The sequence below is a fragment of the Dendrobates tinctorius genome, unplaced genomic scaffold, assembly GCF_039654945.1.
Source record: "Dendrobates tinctorius isolate UK_male_01 unplaced genomic scaffold, ASM3965494v1 ptg000086l, whole genome shotgun sequence".
NCBI lineage: Eukaryota > Metazoa > Chordata > Amphibia > Anura > Dendrobatidae > Dendrobates > Dendrobates tinctorius.
Genome location: NW_027361754.1, coordinates 69,840,573 through 69,860,292, shown reverse-complemented (window position 1 = coordinate 69,860,292; position 19,720 = coordinate 69,840,573). Strand labels below are relative to the sequence as shown.

At 42.9% G+C, this 19,720-nt stretch overlaps 1 pseudogene; it reads left to right on the top strand.

The window, feature by feature from the left end:
* Positions 1 to 1,581: 1,581 nt before the first annotated feature.
* LOC141097994 (arylacetamide deacetylase-like 4) lies at positions 1,582 to 18,738 on the top strand (annotated as a pseudogene).
* The last annotated feature ends 982 nt before the right edge of the window (positions 18,739 to 19,720 follow it).

The window sequence follows — 19,720 nt, the reverse complement described above, 5'->3', positions numbered from 1 at the left end:
CAGTGTTGGTGTGCTGTATACATCCTTTTGGCTGCGTCAGGTTGGTATACTTTTTGTGTGGTTTAAAACTGGGGAAAAAAATCATCTCATGTCAGCATGCATAAATCACTTTCTAGGGCAAATTCAGAAGTCCATGAAATATGGCGTGTATACAGACTGTGATACGTGAATTGGCCACTGGTCTCCTGACCCAAATTTCACAGCTTCATAGATACATATGAGGATGTTGAATACAGGTCGGAGACCCACAGCCAGTCCATGTATCACGGTGTGTACACGCGCCGCATTTCATGAACTTCTGAATTTGTCCTTAAACTGGACAAATGTCTTGGGAGGAATCCGAGGTGACCCAACATGTAAAACAACTCAATTATTTTGATAATAATTAACTTACAGATTGAAGTGTAAAATCATAATGTGTGATTAACTAAGAAGGTGACCGGATGCACAAGTGGACGTAACCTGTGAAATAGTTTATTTCCCTGATCTGGCGGGAATTGTAGTAACTATGCAACGACAATTAATGTTAAACAAGGTAATTACAGCACAAAATATACGATAACAAATGTACAAAGAATCTCCTCCCGTTTTAGCACACTCTGATTTTATATCCGAGAACTGTGTCATCCTGGTAACGTGACTCGGTGCTCCATTCAAACTTTTCCTCTCTGAAACTCTCCCTCTTCTGGTTGGTTCCACAGGGTCTTGTTTCTTATCTCCTATGTCGTACCTTCTTACAAAACCACACCACCAAAATCATGCCCGTTTTTTATTCTTGGGTCAGTATTTTGGGGAAAAAAGAAGGCAACCAAAATGGAACTTACAGCAACCAATAAAGAATATCAAAGTCCAAAACATATAAGTGGCATCCATGTAATGTCCAAGTCCATTTTACTTTTTGGTAGAAGGTAAGGGCTAATTCAGATGCCCGATTCTTCCACGTATGACAAAAATGGACTGATTTTTCGGCTCACACTTTGATCAGAGTTTCATCAGCGTTTGGACCAAGTGTTATCAGTTTTTCTCATACCTGGAGAAAAAGGTTTCTCCACCTTCTTCATTTTGCCGGTTTGCAAACATCGGACCGCACCGATATGGCATCCGAACACGGCCAGATATTTTCATGGATCCATAGATTTGCCACTTTTGATTTCACCCTCAGATCAAAATCTGACATATCTGCTAGATTTTCAACTGAACATCTAGTTGTCAATAAATTTATACATTTATAGGCAGAATATCAGAGAAACAGCTCAATGCCCTAGAGTTATGACTTACAAACATATTTCTAAATTCTACTAATAGGAAATAGAGAGGTTGGGGCAGCAAATTAGTCCTTTTTAAATGACATAGAGCCCTGGGCATAAGGGGTTAAATATGTGCCTGTGGCAAGCTAATAAGGGAAGAGCAGAGGCCCTGGGGCATGAAATGTTATCAGTAGGATCCATACAGAAAAGTTGTTTTTGGATTTCAAAATGTTATAATTTGGACCGAAATACTATTATTATATTGCTATAAATATCTAGTGCTACTTCCCCTTTAAGAGCCTTTAAGAGCCCACTCAGCTACCCTACAATTACTATGAAGAGGATCCAGGAAGTGAAGACACAACTAAGGAAATCTGCGAGAATGCTCGGAGTACTGGCTGCTCCGCTCTGTGCAATCTGTATTTTTCTGGTTTTGTGTCTTCTGACATTTTTTGGGGTCACCTGGTATGAATCCTTAAAAGCAGAGTACCCCCCGGGGATTGCAAATCCTAAAATACTGAGGACAATTCATACATTTGTCACTGGCGCATTCCTCCTGGTGAGTCCATAGTCTGAGGCTGAAGATTTCCTTTTTTCTGTTGCTTGTTTGATCTCCAGTCTGTGCTCTCTTACATTTCTATTTATTTTGCACTTTTTATTTTTTGCAACAATTTACTTCATAAACTTCAGAGAAAACCTCATTGAAAACCGCATGTAAAGACCATGATCAGGTAGTGCCACAATGGAGCTGGCAAATAATTATTTTTTACCAAACTATTACTATATGATAAGGGAGGCAAAATTGTGCTGATTTTTTTTTTTTGCTGTTTTTTTCATGTGGAAATGATTGATCCCTTTGCTTTACATTGCTCTTACAGGCATCCACAGATAATTTTTTCCTTTTCATGCGTTTTGTTTCACGTCTTTTGCACTCACTTGAGGGTGTGAGGCAGTGACCGGTGTCATATGCGAGGGTCGCTATGTGTCCCCCAGGATGTGTAAAGAAGTATATGGAGGCCAGGGGAGTGCATTGCAGTCCCAGGAATAGCTGTGATTGCAAGGCAGAAAAGAACTGTTGATCTTGAGCAAGCTATTTGTCCAATGCGGATTTAAGAAAATCTACCATGGACTACAGGATGGTAGTGGGGTGGTCCATTTCCTTCCCCGGCCCCAAGTTTTCCATGCGGCCTGCGGCCACAGGTTCTGTTGTAAAAAAAAAGTGCAGTAAAGGGGTGAGTGTGTCAGTTTTGGTCTTGCAAGCAGGCAGAGCAGAAGGCTTGCAGAGCTCAATCTGTGTGAGGCAACACAGGGCCAAGAGGAGCCAAAAGGCCTGGCACCCTCAGCATACACGGCGGTGAAGTCGCCTATGGCAATTGGACACAAACTGTCTTTGTTTTCAAGGCTGCGATCCGGAGGATACCGCGTGCTGTGCACTGTGTGAGTTTGGACATTAAACACGTTTTGCTGTGAACTTTCCTGTTATCACTGCCTGTTTATCACACTGCACCAACCCCGCTGCACTGCATATGGTTCGAGAATGTGGGCAGTGTGAGCTGAGGTACACCCCAAAGCGTGCTGCAAGTCAGTAGTTAAGCCGGCAATGCTGCAGCTCAAACCTGCTGACAAGATGGAGGAGCTTTTAAAGCAGTTGGTCCTCGCTCAGCAGTGGCAACATTAGTAGCACCAGCAGCAGCTGCATTGTCGGCGGAGCAGCAAGAGCAGCAGCAACGGCAGCAGGAGATATTTAACCAGCAACAGCGCCAGACAATTAACTTCTTGATGCAGCAGATTGCGGCTATGCGAGAGGGGGCCCCACCAGAGACCTCAATTCATGTGGCGGCTCAGTAAAAAGTTCAGTCAGCCTTAAGGAAGATGATTCCTGAGGACTATATGGAGGCTTTTCTCACCATGTTTGAATGAGGAGCAGGAGAGCTTGCCGATGACCCAGTGGGCTGAAGTGGTGGCCCCCTTCCTGACAGGAGATGCCCAGAAGGCCTACCTGGACCTCAGTCGAGATGATGCCCTCGACTATGGGAAGCTGAAAGGTGAGATCCTTGCCCAACTGGGGGTTAATACATACATGCGGGGTCAACGAGTATTCCAGTGGTCTTTGGTGGAGACTCGTCCCACCAGGTCTCAGGCATATGACTTGCTCAGGAGAGGTCAAGAAGACCCAACCAATTCCCCTGGTAAGTTCGGGACAGCTCAGCTCCAGGATCCCACCCTGGCCCGGGCACGAGAAAGGGTGGTCGAAATTAATGGAATAGCTCAGCAACCAGGTGCTGAGAGTTTTTCCTTGCATGGTTATTGACCAGGAGTTGTTCTACCAGGTAAATAAAGTCCGTGATTAGGTGGTGGAACAGCTGGTGGTGCCCCAATCCTACCGTTGGGCGGTGCTCGATATGGCTCACACCCTCATGCTAGGAGGGCACTTGGGACCAAAAAAGATGCAAGAGAACATTCTGCAGTATTTTTTTTGCCTGGGGTCTACTCGGAGGTCCAGAGGTACTGTGACACATGTCTGGAGTGTCAACTATCCTCCCCCACCCCGAAATACCAAAGTCCCTTGGTACCTCAGCCCATCATAGAGGTACCATTTGAGGGGATCACAATGGATCTGGTAGGACCCATAGTGAAATCCGCCCGTGGCTATCAACATAGTTTGATCATAGTGGACTACGCCACCGAGAACCCAGAGGCGATCTCCGCCACACATCGCCCAAGCTAATAGCCCGCAAGCTATTTGCCGAGTTTTGTCGCTTTGGGATACCAAAGGAGATCCTTACAGATCAGGGGACTCCTTTTATGTCCAAGGTGACCAGGGAGCTATTTAAGCTATGTAAGCTGTTCCAGATTAAACAGCTACGTACGTCGGTGTACCACCCACAAACCGACGGGTTGGTGGAGAGGTTTAATAAGACCCTGAAAGCCATGCTCAAAAAGGTGGTCGCCAAGGATGGGAGGGATTCGGATATGTTATTGCCCTATCTGATGTTCGCTGTCCGTGAGGTACCACAGGCGTTCACAGGTTTTCCCCGTTTGAGTTGTTGTATAGCAGGCATCCAAGGGGACTGCTAGATGTAGCTAACGAGACATTGGAATGGAGTGTCAGAGCGTAAGTGAGCACGTGGCAAGCATGCAGGACCGGATTGCGGCAGTATGGCCCATAGTAAAAGAGCATCTACTGGATGACTAGGCCGCGCAGAGCCGCACTTACAATAAGACAGCCATGGTCAGGACCTTTAAAAAAAGGGGACCGGGTGTTGGTACTAGTGCCTACCCCAGACAGTAACCTCATGGCCAAGTGGCAAGGGTCACATGAGATACGGGCAAAGGTAGGAGAGGTGAATCCTAGAGTGTACCAACCTGGAAAAAGGAAACCTGAGCAACTATACCACGTCAACCTGCTAAAAGCCTGGAAGGACCAGGAATGTTTGGTCACGGAGGAGACTCCGGTTGTACCAATGGGGATCCCGCTGGCACTGGCCAAGGACACAGCAGGGGGTCAGGTTAAAATAAATGAGGCTCTCACCAAACAGCAGCGGCGGGAGGCTCGGGCTCTGGTGCAGCGGAATACGGATGTATTCTCAGAACTGCCAGTGCAGACCTCTGTGATACAACATGACATAGTCACCGAGCCCCAGGTAAGGGTACGGATGAAACTGTACCGAGTGCCAGAAGCTTGATGGCAAGCCATCACAGCCAAAGTGAAGCAAATACTTCAGTTGGGGGTCATTGAGGAGTCCCGGAGTGAGTGGGCTAGCCCCATTGTGCTAATCCCAATGCCAGAATGAGCTATCTAAGCTATTTGAGAGACTAGGGGAAGCCCAGTACTTCACCACGCTTGATCTCTCCAAAGGTTGCTGGCAGGTCCCGTTAACGGCGTCAGCAAAAGAAAGGCAGAGGGTCTCTATCAATAGGTTGTCCTGCCTTTTGGATTACATGGGGCTCTGACTAAATTCCAGAGGCTGATGGACATTGTGTTAGAGCCTCTTCGGAATTACGTGTCAGCATATTTTGATGACATAGTTATTTTTAGTGTCAACTGGGATACCACGCCGGACACAGGAGCAAGCAGTGCTGAAGTCTCTCAGAATCGCGGGGTTAACAGCAAACCCAAAGAAATGCACTCACGGAATCCCAGCACTTAGGTTACGTGATCGGCCGCGGGGCTATCAAGCCCCAAGTAAACAAGATTGAGGCCATTCAAAACTGGCCCAAGCCATTTAGTACCAAACAGGTGATGACATTCTTTAGCATCATTGGGTACTACTGCCGGTTTATACCCAATTTTGCTGGTATATCAGCACCCCTAACGGACCTGTTAAAAGGTAAGAAGATGGTGATGGTCTGGTGCAATCCTCAACCGGAGGAAGCATTCCAGTCCCTGAAGTCGAGGTTGTGTGGACAGCCAGACCTATTAAGTGGGCCTTGGAGTCCCTACACTATTATTTGCTCGGTTGTCAGCTTAGTTTAGTAACGGACCATTCATCCCTCGTCTGGATGAGAAACGCAAAAGAGAGAAATGCTCGAGTCACTAGATGGTTACTGTCCCTACAAAACTTTAGTTTATCAGTGGAACATCGGGCGGGGAAGTCACAGGGAAATGCGGATGCCCTGTCACAGGCTCCCTGAATGGTGACAAATGTTCAACCCCACAAGTTTGAACAGAGGGGGGATATGTGAGGCAATGACGGGTGTCATATGCGAGGGTTGCTATGTGTCCTCCAGGATGTGTAAAGAAGCATAGAGGCTGGGGGAGTGCATTGCAATCACAGGCATAGCTGTAATTGCAAGGTAGAATAGAAGTAAGTGTTGATCTTGGGCAAGCTATTTGTCCAAGGCGTATTTAAGAAAACCTGACATGGGTTTGTATTTTTGAAATGGACTACAGGATGGTAGTGGTCCATTTCCTTCCCCGGCCCCAAGTTTCTGTTGTGAAAAAAACCCTGCAGTAAAGGGGTGGGGTGTGTCAGTTTTGGTCTTGCAAGCAGGCAGAGCAGAAGGCTTTCTATAGCTCAACCTGTGTTAGGCAACACAGGGCCAATCGGAGTCAAAAGACCTGGCACCCACAGCGTACATGGTGGTACAGTCGCCCAAGGCAACCGGACATGGACTATCTTTGTTTTCCCTGCTGTGATCCAAAGGATACCGCGTGCTGAGCACTGTGTGAATTTGACATTAAAAACGTTTTGCTGTGAACTTTCCTGTGGTCACTGCCTGTTTGTCACACTGCACCAACCCCGCTGCACTACAAGAGATTTTGAGGAATTGGCTAAGATTCTTCAGTAACGCTGCCAGAACCAAATGTCTGGCTATACATCATGTTTGTAGCAGGTTATATCAGCCAGAGAGGATCTGCTAAGTATTAAAGACGCTTGTAATGAAGGAGGTGAATAATTTTGATATTGCAGTAGTCAGTAAAAGTGGATTTTGTGTTGATTTTGGAGAAACCTCTTGTTACCGTACATTAGTTGTGTTCTTAGTTGTTCTTGTTTCATTGGTTTAATGCAAACAGCAGAAAGTTTGCAAATTTTCCTAATAAACTTAATCTGTAATAAAAGTGGAGGAGAAACTGGGACCTGCTGAGAAAGCCATCCTAATTTGACAGCTGCATAGTAATCCATCACGCTGTCATGCTCAGGTCAGGAGAGGTGCCGGCCAGGGCAAGTTTTACGATCCGATTCTCGGACGAAAAATTTGCCAGTGTGTCTCTGCCCTTACCGAGAAAAACTGGCACCTGCAAAAAAGAAAAATATAACACAGATTACAATAAATGTTATATTGTTTAGCATTTTCCTAACCCGAACTGACGTTATTATTAGGGTCTATAGCAATATAAATGACCTGACCTTCATTTTATGTCTTACATTGAAAATAAAAAAAGTAAAAAAAAAAAACTGTTAAACTATTGCTATATTTATGGTTATGACATACATCAGCATATTAGATGTTGTGCAATTGGAACAAATACAGAAATTAATCTACAGACAGACAAACATAGTTAAAAAAATGTTACGCTTAACATTGAATAAACTTGTTTTTTTTCCATATTTTTATTAGATTTTTTCAAAATATTTTATCAAAGAAAAGTCCTGAAAAAATCCAATATAACATATATGGGGATTGTGCGCAGCTGTTCTATAGACAATTAATGGAGAGGAGGCCGGGCATGCATTACAAACCTCTCTGTCCCATTTAGGGTGGGGCTGAATTGATTTTTTGGGAATAAGCCTTTAATATTTTTTACATTTTTAATTAGTACCCTTAGTCCTATAGTTTTGAGTTATTTTGTGAAATTGACAATGGCTCGTCTTCACAGGAGATCTTAAATACCTGGCTACAATACTGCAGGATACAGACAGGCCCTAATGACATACAGCGGAGGCAGCGTAAACAAACAAAGACCCGCACTGCATGGAGCAGACTCAGCTCCTGAGCCCGCGCCATAAAGTGATAGCACAGCAATCACTAAGGGTTTAAATAGTAGTTGCTCTATTATAATAACTGATTCCAGAATGGACATTGCCTTTAAGGTTATTTTTTCACTTTTTCTTTTCTTTGCTCTACAGAGGAAAGCTCTTGATAAACTCAGAGTATGGAACATTGCAGGGTTTCTTAATTCTCTAGAAAAAATATCAATACCTAAGCTGAAGGAGGATCCAGAGATGTTCACAAAAGACTTAAAATTTGGACGAGTGCCGGTGAGAGTCTACCAGCCTCGATCCCCTTCAGCTGGTGACAGAAAAGGAGTCATGTTCTTTCATGGAGGAGGATTCATGTTGGGGAGTATCAGTAAGCAAATCAAACTCTGTGGTTTAAAGATTGATCCACTGTATGAAGGGATGTACTTATTCATTTATCTTATGGCTCATGCACTCAGCTATAGTTAGGTACATTCACACACACACACACACACACAGGATAATGGGAAAAGCCACCAGTGCAAAATCTGCAAAAAAAATCTTAAAATTTTTACTTCAAAAATGCATTGTAAAGGGTGAAAATCTGGATTTCGAATCCTAATCGCTGCGGAAGTTCTCTGCACCGTTTAAATGAGATCTCATCCATAATCTCATCCACAGTGCGGCCACTGGAGAAGATTTTGGGCATTTTGAACATTTTCTCTCAGAGCCTGACATATAACGAACAACCAATTGTGGCTCGTTTCATTAGATGATGTACAGTATGTATAGAGGTATAAAGATGTACTGCTTCTGGGGGACACTGTACACACTAAGTCTGCCAGAAAATGTGCACCACTGTACCCTGTGCACAGAGCGCTATAGGCCAAGTGAACTGTACTTCTGAAAATGCTAAATCAAGCCATACATTTAGGATAGATGTTGGCCAAAGACTTTTTCAACCAATAGATGTTCGTCTTCTCAGCGCCACCATAAACATGCAGAATCATTTCAGGTGGGACATACATGTTCATATCTGCGGAGAGAATACGCCACTTGTATATTACAATGTCCATAGTAGAGATATATTATGAGTGTGACACTGGGCACAATCTGTTTTGAGTCCATTTATTTGTAAGCAGGCGTTGGGACCCTTTTCAACACTCTTCCAACCATTCAGGGAAAAAGAGTGACCCCCATTGAGCAGAAAAGACTAAGCAACAATCGTTATCATCTATCTAAATATTATTATTATTTAATTTGCCCTGATATTAGAAAGTTTCTGTGACATCGATAGGAAAATGGATCCTAATAACTAATTACATATATTTGGTTTAGACTTATATGACTCTCTCTGCCGAAACCTAACGAAGAATTCTGGAGCTGTGGTCGTCTCTGTTGGGTAAGATCACAACAATACTGTAACATTTCCTAAAGTTTTAATCAAAGAGTATCTATCACCATATGGCCATATGGTGCTCTGATTTTATTCCCTCTGCTCTTCTAAGCATTTAGTTTTTTTTTATCCACCAAACGGTTCTGGAGATATAGACCTTTTTATTTGACATTAATTTTTTTTTATGAAAGGGGAAGACAACAAAGAAAAGTAGCATGTAAAAGGCAAGGATCACCATTAAATGTACAAGATTAGCAAAATTTATCTTTATTAAACAAGCAAAACAAGAAATGGTTTAAAAATAATTAAAAAACCCAAAGAGGTTTACAGATAGACAACAACATGGAGGGTCATAAGTGCCCAACAGTCACCTCCACTATGTGCACCGGGGGTGTGCTAAAGTAAAGTACACTATACAAAAGAAATCAAAAATGCAGTACAGTAGATAAAAAGCTCAAAAAACTAAAGAATTGCAAGACATACAAATACATACTTAAATTATACATCATTGTACCCCTTATGAGGAATATAATAATTCTTAAAGATAAAGAAGATAAGGAGCTATCCCTATAATAAGGGATGTAATAGCCCCAGGTAAAAGGGAGAAAAAAAGAGCAAATGAATAAGGCTGTATATGACCTGTTGGAATCTGGGAAAGAGTCACCCAGTCACATCATATTATGTGGAGGGAGAAGAACCCCACACGTATCTTTGGCTTTGAAAGGGTTATAGAGACTGGTTTATGCCCCACCCCCTTAAGCACGTCATGGTTGCGGCTGGTAATATGTCTGATATATATATATATATATATGTATCTACGTGTTTATGTGTAATACAATGTACATGGAATGTGTAGTGATGAAGTTAGCCCACTAGATGGGGACACATTAACACACATAGAGTAGGTTAGGAAAAGGTTAACATAGGAGGGGCCAACTGTGGGTAAATCAGTGAGTTTATCTTATTTTAGTCAGTAGGGCCTGGGAGCCAGGACAGGGCAGTTGTCAATGTAGCATTAAGCAAGCAGCCCAGTCGTCCAGGGCCTTTGGGCCAAAGGTTACATCAGTGAACAAATTCAGGGCAGCTCCAACATGTGGCAGCTAACTACGTGGACAGATGCCCTTACAGTATGTCTGGGGCAAAACAGAGAGGGTAACTCCTGAAGTTAGTGAGGCTGACCAGAAGGAACGATGCGGTACCAGACGAGTCAGTACGACCCTGGGACATTCTAGAAAAAGTGAGGGAAAGCACAGGGAAAGAAAAGTATGTACTCTGTCATGAACCGTATGTTGCTTCTGTGACTGAGCTGGACGTACTAAGATTGGAACCTAGTAAAAATGTTTACTTTAAGTTGGAACTGGACTCTGTCTTTCTTTGTATGGATTTGTCAGTAGGAAATCCTCAGCAGATCAGAGAGGACCCTGATGGATCTGAAAGCGGGAAGAAAGGTAGACTACAAAGTGGATATCATGTGTATGTGGCGGGAGACCAGGGTGTGATAGAACAACCACCATCAGCCACAACTACCTCCCTGGTCCCCATTACAGCTTCCTCAGGGGAAAGTGAGAAATAAAGAAACTTGTCAGCTTTATAAAGTCAAAGTCATTATACAAATTACCAATAAAACAGGTGTAAGAGTCATCCAAGAGTACCAAGTGTGCGGGTATGTACAGATGAATGGACACTTCCTATTTTGTGTTAAGTCTACCTGCATAAACACCCATACCCATGTTGACATAACACATGTGCAGAGCAGCAATCAGCAGCAGGACCTGAAGATCCTACCTCCAGCCTTTTCATCTGAGCGTGCTCTGTTGAATGCTGTTCAGGTCCTGTTGCTGATTGCTGCTCTGCACGTGTGTTATGTCAACATGGGTAAGTGTGGCACCCCTGAGGGTCCAGTCGCCACAGAGGTACTGCACCTCATCCAGAGGTGTGGTATCCCACCCTCAGGTAAGGAGGGAGCACTACGCAGGACTCTAACACTCAGATCCAATACACACCAGTTCAGTCAGGGCATCTGGGTGTACCCTTGGGGAGGAAGGCCTCATCCCTGTCTGGGTAGTAAAGGGTGTTGGGAGGTGAGTGGGAAAGGTAGGAAAACGGGAGGAGCTTAGGAGGTGAGAGTGAACAGTGACAGTTAGTGGGCGGAGTTAGTGTTGAGGTAAAAAGATTGTTCTGGAAAGATTCAGTCAGTTAGTCCGAGGGGAGCGAGAGGAGTGGGGGCTGACAGAGTCTGTGGAGGGTTGGTGACGGGACAGGGGAAGAGAAGGACGAGAGTAGGAAGAGCTACAGAGAGAGGCGTGAGGAAGATCTGAAGGAAGCTCCTGGGAGAACAGAAGGGGTCCCTGGGGCACGGGTAGTGCGGAAGCCACCCGCGGGGCCCGTATCCAGAAGTGGAAGGACCAGGCCGCAGTGGGGAGCTGGCCCCTGAGACTAGTGGAGAACAACAAGGCTCAGCTAGCAAGCCGGAGGCTGAGGTGACTGCAAGTACCTCAGCCACATCCACAACTATTCCTTAAAAAGGATATAGGATCCCGGGGCCTGACCAACGTTGCCCGACAAGGTCTGCGGCTGCTGCATTTGGGACACAGTAAAAACTCTGAAACTGCACCCAGCCGTGTCCCTCGTGTCATTTGTGTCTCACCTGCCCTACGCTGCACTCACCACCACAGTCACCATCTCAACCGATAAGATCTTTACTGCCCCAGGATAAAAGCTCTGCCTGTGGAGAGCTATAACAACTCAGCTGCATCATCATCAGTCCCGGAGGATCTGCTTGCAGTGCTGGTCGCCTCTGACCAGAAACCACAGGTGGAATCACGACAAATATCGCTTACAAACCACCCCTTCATCATTATCATCTTTCATCTACCCTATCTTCATCTTCTTTCATTAATTTTACTGGACGCCCAGGTCCACGGACCGGGTCACTGCTGCCGTGACACATTCCCTTAAAGAACTGACAGGCTCAGTACCGAGTAACCTAAGGCCCTGTGGGGCGCTCCATAAGGTTGTTTTTGCAGGTAACCTTAACAACACAAAATAGGAAGTGACCATTCATCCATACACACCTGCGCTCTTGGTACTCTTGGATGCCTCTTACACCTGTTTTATTGGTAATTTGTATAATGACTGACTATATAAAGCTGACAAGTTCCTTTCCTCCTCACTTTCCCTTGAGGAAGCCACGCTGTCTGGCGATACGCGTGGGGTTCTTCTCCCTCCACATACTATGATGTGACCGGGTGACTCTTTCCCAAATTCCAACAGGTCTTATACAGCCTTATCTCCTTTCTTTTCTCCCTTTTATCTGGGGCTATTACATCCCTAATTATAGGGATAGCTCCTTACCTTCTTTATCTTTAGGTATTACTATATTCCTCCTAAGGGGTGAAATTATCTATAATTTAAGGATGTATTTGTATGTCTTGCAGTTCTTGAGATTTTTGAGCTTTTGATCTATTGTACTGTATTTTTGGTTTCTTTTGTATAGTGTGCTTTACCTTAGCACACCCCCGCTGCACATAGTGGAGGTGACTGTTGGGCACTTATATGACCCTCCATGTTGTTGTCTATCTGTAAACCTCTTTGGGTTTTTTTAATTGTTTTTAAACCATTTCTTGTTTTGCTTGTTTAATAAACATAAATTTTGCTAATCTTGTACATTTAATGGTGATACTTGCCTTTTACACTCTACTTTTCTTTGCTGTCTGTTCATACCCTCTTAGCATGTGGTTAGTGATGCCATTTATCTATATTTACAGTAGTGCCCTCAGTCTTTGTTTCCTTTATGAAAGGGGCGTGGTATATGGGGTAATTATGTAGATCAGCCTAAAGACACACCTTAGAGGATCTTGTGAGTCACGCCCCCTTGTAAAAACAATAAAAATGAATACTCAATAAAAAAACCCATGTCTCTGAAACCGTATGATGGATTATAAAAATCTGAATAATCAGGGGAGCAGTGGGGATAAAATAAGAGCAACAACTTGTCATTTTTGACCTTGTGACAGGTTCTCTTTAAAGTAATTATGTAGTGATGATGAGATGTGATTTTTTTCACTTCAATTTTTAGGCAAAGGGACAATTAGTGAGGATAAAAGTGAGTTGTCTAAAGCAACCAATCCAATAACAGCTGGAAATTAAAGTTGAAATCGGATTGCTTGTTTTGGTTACTGCCACACTTATATTAGTTTTTAAATAAAGTGCCTGATGTGAAGGTAAGAAAAAATAAACTGTCAATGGCAATAACCCATATTGTAGCTCTTATTTTTGGAATACAAAGGCTGACATGTAAGATTGGTTGCCATAATCAGATATTCTTATCTATCTAAATTTCCAACTAAAACATTGTAATAAAGGTGTTGTTTGCTTCAAACATCTTCTATCTATGTACGGAGGATTCCCAACAATAGTAGCTCCAAAAAATGCTTCTCCATCTGAGGGACCTAGCTTGACCAAGGCTCATTTTCATTGGGTCATTCTTCGGAAGTAATTAATAATACCTTATGCAAAGTTCATCCAAACTATATGAATTCGGTCATGCATATGGTGGTCTTTATTATCCAGATATTGACCCAACCTTAATCATAAAGGTCCAATAAAAAGTATTTATTTTTTATATGTATATTTTAGGTACCGCCTGGCCCCAAAACACAGATGCCCAGCTGCTTTTGATGACTGTGTCTTGGCTACAGTTCACTTTATGAAGACGGCGCAAGAACATGGAGTCGATCCTTCATCTGTTATAATAATATGTGGAGACAGTGCCGGGGGAAATCTTACAACTGGGGTTTGTCAAGCTCTTGTGGGTAGATCAGATATTCCAAAGCCTCTTGCCCAGGTGATGATATACCCAGTGCTCCAGATGGCGGACTTCAATTTACCCTCGTACCAACAAAACAAGATGGTCCCATTGTAAAGCCAAGAAAGTTGGCACCCTAGTTGTAGACGATAGTGGCGCCCCCGCTCAACGTCGGTGACCCTAATACACCCTACAAGACCCTAGTCCACGACGAGGATACACAAAAAAACACAAACACACAGTAACCACCCGAAAAACCCTGGTGGAGAGACTGTATAACGTCTCAGAAGATGTTTAACTTATCTCGTACTAAAATCATGGGTAAATAAACCCATGGTGGTTCATCATCCCCCTCCTCTTCTTTTTTAGAAACGAAGGGTTTGGCCCCCTACAAACTAAGGGAACGTACCAAGTAGGGATGAAGAGGGGGTTTGATAACCAGATCATTAATCTGTCCTCCTATGCTCCTACTAAGATGGAGATTGATGTCCTGAGTAGAGGACTTTCCTTTGTACCAACTACTAAATTCGATCCTTTTGAATGGATAAAAGACATTAATTTGTTTATACGGAAATTGAAATGGAAAAAAATTTTTTCTATGGGTGACAAGGTTAAGTGTCAGCAATTAGGTATAACATTGGAGGAATTTCCTGATGTTCTTCTTCTAACCAGTTTGGCAGAGGAAGGACAACGGGAAATTGGGGCTGGACCGTTCTCTGATTTGAAATTAAAGAGTAAAAAGACACCCCCGATGGGGGAGACTGGGTGTATTGACATCTTTTTGCAACTAGTTTCTGATGAGATTCGTAGTATCAATCCTAGGACTGAACAGACTCAACCCAATCTCCCTTATTGTGAAAGAAAGGCCCTGGAAGGGTTGATGAACAATAAGCAGATTATATTGAAGCCGTCAGACAAGGGAGGCAATACAGTTATCCTGGAAAGGGATAAATATATTGAGATGTGTCTCTCTATTCTGTCTGATCAATCGACTTATGAGACTCTGAAAGTAGATCCCACGAGGGACTTTAGTTTTGGACTGTCTAAGATCTTGATGCAAGCCCTTGAAACAAAGTTAGTTTCAAAAAATGAATTTGACTTTTTGTTGCCAAAATGGCCAGTCATTGCAACATTTTACACGTTGCCAAAAATTCACAAGTGTATTGACCCACTAAAAGGGAGACCAATTGTCTCTGGGATTGACGCCCTGTGTCAAAACTCCAGTGTCTATCTGGATAAATTGTTGAGACCATTTGTATTGGCCCTTCCCTCCTACCTTAGAGATACTATGGATCTCCTAAATAAATTAGAGGGGATCATAGTTGACCCAGGCACTATCCTAGCATCTATTGATGTAGAAGCTCTGTACAGTAGTATTGGACATACTGAAGGCCTGAAGGCAGTCGACTATTTCCTTAAAGGTAGGGGGATCCATCTGGGGGGCGCATAATACATTTTTGTTACAGCTTCTGGAGTTTGTACTCTGCCATAATTATTTTTTGTTTAATGGCAGATACTTCCACCAGCTCAGGGGCACTGCGATGGGGAGCCCTTGTGCCCCCACGTATGCTAATTTGCTCCTGGGCTGGTGGGAGGACACTGTGGTGTTCAGGGACGAGGATGTCGTCTGGTCCCCTAACATTGTGTTTTGGGACGCTACATTGACGACATTCTCGTCCTATGGACAGGAGACCGGGAGTCCTTCAAGTCTTTCGTGGACTATTTGAATAAGAATGAGATGGGTCTGTTCTTTACACATGAGATTGGGGGGGATAGCATCACTTTCTTGGATACTACAATATCCATTGAAAGGGATGGATCCCTAAAAACATCTTTGTATCGTAAACCCACATCAACGAACAGTCTTTTAAGATGGGAGAGTCATCACCCCCCCCCGAAACGTGGTATTCCCAGGGGGCAGTTTCTCAGACTCAGGAGGAACTGCTCCGACTGGAGTGATTTTGAGGAACAATCAGGTGATTTATGGGGTAGGTTTAGGGACAGGTGTTACCCCATCAATACTATTCAGCCAGCTTACAATCTGGCAAGACGGACAAGGAGATCATCTTTATTGGTCCCGAGAGAGAAGAAAAATTCTGACAGCCTTGTTAGGTTGATAGGTACGTTTGATGATCAGTCAGGGAGAGTAATGGAGATTTTGAAGAAACACTGGGCTATTCTCAGGACCGATCGGGATATTAGAGAGATAATTCCTTCTAGACCCTCAGTGACCTATAGGAGGGGCAAATCTATTAGAGACATGGTGGTAAAGAGTCATCTTGAACCTCAGAAGAAGGAGGGAACATGGTTAACAAACAGGCAGGTTGGAACGTTCAGATGCGGACACTGTAGTTTTTGCAAGTTTGTTATACCTTCGAAAACCTTTACCAGTGCTTACACGAAAAGGACATACAAGATGAATTCATTTGCTAACTGCAAAACTGCAGGGGTTGTTTACTTATGCAAATGTTCCTGTCCCCGAGACTATGTGGGCAAAACCAAACGTGAGCTCCGCATACGTATTGGTGAACATTTGGGTGATATCAGACATAAGAGAGATACACCATTAGCACGCCATGTCAACTTGGTTCATGGTGGGGACGAAAAGCAGATTGGTTTCTGTGTTATTGAGAGAGTTCAGATTCTGGCAAGACAGGGGGATTGGGACAAGAAAATCCTACAACGTGAGACACGTTGAATTTTCTGGCTTGAATCACAAAGCCCTAATGGTTTAAATGAGCAGTTGAATTTTACTAGCTTTCTATAAGATGGTACTTGATGAATCCAGTATGCTATTTTTCTTGTGTGCTTATTGTGTTACTTTATTTTTCATTTATCTCTTTTTTTTGGATACATAGAGGTCTTTTGAGTGCTCTGTTATGATGACTAATGCTCTACCCATAAGGAATATCTTTATATATCTTTCCATGTTATTGGAGATGTCCTGGAATTTCCTTATTGAGTTTTTATTGTTCGTAATTACGTATGATTACAACATTACATCCTGCAGCGATTATCTATTATTATGAGCTGCTACATGGATTTATCTTATGTTGTGATATAATTTGGGTGATGCAGGACGCTATATATAGGAAACGCAAGTTCCGGGGTGTGGGTTTGGAGGTGACGCTGCATGTTTAGATGGGAAGCAGGATGGTGTCCATCATAATTCTTCCCCACTATGTGTGAGCACTGCGGAAGTGACGTTGCCGGTGTCTCATGCTTCTGAATCCCTCCAATGAGAGTATTGTTTACACCACACGTGATTGCGGCGCCTCACCGGAAGTGACGTCACAACTAGAACGCGGTAAATATGAGCCTCAGAGACACGGAAAAGACGCCGCACACTGCACTGATATTTCGGCCAGAGGGGATGGAATCCCCTTTCCTTCTTTGCCCCTGATGAACCCTCAATATCTAGGAGGGGGAAACGCGTCGGGCTGGGCCTCATATCTTCTGATGGCTGATAAGTATTTTCATAACGCTGACAGACCTATTGTTTGATGGTTGGCAAAATGTTTCTGTATTAGGGCAACCTGGCAATCAGGGATTGTTTTTTGCTGCCACCACTGTTTATATGTAGGACTATTATGTCCATTATTTAAGTGTTGTGTATATTATTTTCATGCCACTAATCTTTATTTGGTGGATAATTTTGGCTGTTATGTAACCTGAGGTGCTTGGATTGTGCATCCCTGTGGCTGCACCTCTTACTGTAAACGTTTTTTCTTTTTCCCTTTTTTTTGGGGGGGGCTATATCAGGTCTGTCATTTTGCAGCATAAGCCTTTTATTACGAGATAAGCCAATATAAGCTGCTATATATCAGTATTTTTTACTACGAGATAATATCTGGGATGGGTTTATTTACCCATGATTTTAGTACGAGATAAGTTAAACATCTTCTGAGACGTTATACAGTCTCTCCACCAGGGTTTTTCGGGTGGTTACTGTGTGTTTGTGTTTTTTTGTGTATCCTCGTCGTGGACTAGGGTCTTGTAGGGTGTATTAGGGTCACCGACATTGAGCGGGGGCGCCACTATCGTCTACAACTAGGGTGCCAACCTCCGCGGCTAGGCAGGGATTGCCAGGGCCCACTAGGGCGAGTTTAGTGACCTGGAGTATCTATTACTATTTTTTGTCTGGTGTCTGTTTAAATATTACCCTAGTCTTTATGCACTGGGATTGTCCAGATTTTAAACATTGATTAAAAGTGAAGTTTTAGGGATCATTTTTCTGTTGCTACCTTTTCTTGTCTTTGATCCCAAAATATTTTTTGGAGGTTTTTTTAAAACCAAGAAAGTTGCCTATACTACTTAATTACCTATATAGGTGGCAATCCTTCTGTATCGAAAGAAATGATAAAAGGCAGCCATGTTCCTCCTGATATAAGACAAAATTAAGTAAGTCTTTGAATTCAGAGAAATTTAAGGTCAAAGACTACAAACCTCACATCATGGCGCCCTTTAATAAAGAGATTTATGATAAAGTTAAGAATGCTTTTGACCATCCATGTTCTCCATTGTTCTCCGATGATGCTGTGATCCGACAACTACCACAGGCCTACATACTAACATGCGAGTTTGATGTTCTTCGCGATGAAGGGATACTCTACAAGACAAAGCTGGAGGAAAATGGAGTCCCGGTCACATGGTATCATGTTAAAGATGGCTTCCATGGAAATGTTAACTTCTATCATCAGCCTGATGTGGTGTCCGGAAAGATGGCTTTGGATAATATTATAGCTTACATTAAAAACCTCTGAGACCTTGTATGGGTGAAAAATTGTGCATTGATGTTCTAATGCCAGAAACTTGAAGCTCTCACGTTATGTTATGAGATTTATTATAAAATTGTAACCTTTCAATAAAAAGGTTTACGGTATATCACTGAGGTTTCCTTCACAATAAGATTTTTATCAGCAGTTTATATTAAATTTTGTGAGATCAATGAATTTGTTTATATCATATTTTTGGGTGACTTTTTTGTGTAATTTTGAGTGCTGTGACTATACATAACTCTTATACGCTATTCATACACTGGAATCGGGTATCCATCCCACAAAGTACATTTTCTTACAATTTGACCCTATAGGCTGATGCTATAGAAGGATAGTTGAAAGCATGGCGATAAATGTAAAAGCAGGAGGAGGCGTGAAATAGAGATGGAGTGACAGAGGCTTCAGATCTACCAGAGCTTTTCATCCTCATTTACATATAAATGCAAATTCAGATTTCTCAATTAATGGAGAACTGGACTGGCCTTGTAAAGGTATTGCTGGACTTGTCTAGATCCCAATTAAAAAAAAGTTGTTGGTTTTGGAATATGGCAACATCATATTTTTTTTATTTACAAAGTTTAGATTTTTTTAAAGCCACTATAATATAAAAAAAATATAGTAGTTTGTTATCATCATAATTATAATGATCATGTCACCCAGTCATTTTTACCACACAACACTGTAAAGAAAACAAAACCCATAAATAATGTCAGAATTTCGTTTGTCTTCATCATTTTTCAGTACATTATATGGTAAAATGAATGGTGTGATTCAAAACTAGGACTTGTACTGCAAAAAGCAAGCCCTCAAACAATGATGTTGATGGAAAAATAACAATGTTATGACTCTTAGAAGAAGAGGAGGGGTAAAGCAGACCTGGGCCACATCAGGCCCTCTGACTCGCCCAGTCCAGCTGAGGGGCTGAAACAGCAGCCACAGGCGGCACCATTTCCTCCCTCTCCCTCCGTCCATCTGCTGCCTGCTGTCACCACTATCTGCAACATCTGGATGAAGACAACGGTGAATTTATTTGTGGAGGACAGGGCCGCCAGCTCCATCTTCCACCAATCAGCATGTGAGACAGCAGA